We start from the raw sequence: 1,527 nt of genomic DNA on the forward strand, positions 1-1,527 counted from the left end.
CCACCACCCTACTACTACAAGTCTCCTCCTCCACCTTCCCCACCACCTCCCTCACCCTACTACTACAAATCCCCTCCTCCACCATCTCCGTCACCACCTCCACCATACTACTACAAGTCACCACCACCACCTTCCCCATCTCCTCCACCACCCTACTACTACAAGTCTCCTCCTCCACCTTCCCCACCACCTCCCTCACCCTACTACTACAAATCCCCTCCTCCACCATCGCCTTCTCCTCCACCACCTTACTACTACCACTCTCCACCTCCACCGGTAAAGTCTCCACCTCCACCCTATTACTACAACTCACCTCCTCCACCAGTGAAATCACCTCCTCCCCCAGTATACGTTTATGCTTCTCCACCACCTCCAACTCACTACTAAGTATTTCCAGGAGCTCAACCATTCTCCCAAATCAATCAAGTGAGTAGCTATTTGAATTGTGAATTTATATGTGTATGACTTTTTTCTTATGAATTATGTCTCTAATCTTCTATTTGGTTGTTTCTATTCAGATTTCAATTTGAAGCACAAAATAAAGGATGGTTTCTTAAGAGAAAGATTTAAACTTCAATGGTACAAATCAATTAATTTATTGAATGAGATCTTCTGTGTTACAATTGGAAGATTGATACTTTGTGACATGGACCAGTTTGCTTCAACTTCTCCTCTGGCCTTCTTGATCATTGTTCTCATTGCTTGTTCATGGGGGAAAAAGCTTCAATAACTTAATTATTCCTTAAAATAAGTTATTAGTTATTGGTTCTTGATATTGTATATGAGCTTTGATGTTTTATTCATTTATCCATTCATTTCCTATTAGTTATTCTATGTTGTTTTCTTGTACTTTGTACTTCGTGTACAAATCATGAATAAGAAGATTAATTTTATTATATTCACTATTTTTTTCAAAAAATGAGTCAAGCCTATTTACACCGTCATTTATTCAACAAATGAGTCCGCCCATTTAAATCAAGTGAGTGTTATTGAAAAAACTAGTTTTCTTCTTTCGAAAGCTCTTACATACAAAGATTTTACGGAGTAAACTTGAACACCAACTAAAGATTAACATTATTATAAGCTTGATGTAAGGCTCCATAACATTTTGTAATAATGTTTGAAATATGTTTACAAACATACGATATGATACAAGACTTAGACAAAATAAATGCATGAGATCCCAGATCTCCATACACAAATGCATGAAGTTCAATCATATATGCATGAACTTCATGTGAATATATCTAAGTTTTACCAAGTCAAACTTAAAACATATATATTTGAAAGTCAGACTCGCCTAAAGTTGATTTAAAGCGCTTAAAAGATATTAGGTCTTGAAATGGGCTATATGTGTAGTTTGATCATAAAATAAGTCGATGCACTTGTCCAAATGCTTAAAAAGGGCCTAAATTTTAACACTTAATTTTTGGAGATTGATTTAAGGGAAAAGGGTCTGATATACCCCTCAACTTTGTCATTTAGAGCTGATATACCCCTCGTTATGAAAGTGGCTCATATATACCC

General features: G+C 36.5%; 1 protein-coding gene and 1 long non-coding RNA gene across 2 annotated transcripts in view; both read left to right on the forward strand.

Moving 5' to 3' along the window:
• Positions 1 to 1,527, forward strand: part of LOC102591132 (adhesive plaque matrix protein-like) — a 10,439-nt gene that overhangs the window by 3,694 nt on the left and 5,218 nt on the right. The window lies entirely within an intron of this gene.
• Positions 20 to 825, forward strand: LOC107061049 (uncharacterized). Its single transcript, XR_001473725.1, has 2 exons — positions 20 to 426; positions 519 to 825. It is a non-coding gene; the product is annotated as an uncharacterized lncRNA (long non-coding RNA).

The sequence above is a fragment of the Solanum tuberosum genome, unplaced genomic scaffold (genome assembly GCF_000226075.1).
Source record: "Solanum tuberosum cultivar DM 1-3 516 R44 unplaced genomic scaffold, SolTub_3.0 scf00114, whole genome shotgun sequence".
NCBI classification, from domain to species: Eukaryota; Viridiplantae; Streptophyta; class Magnoliopsida; order Solanales; family Solanaceae; genus Solanum; species Solanum tuberosum.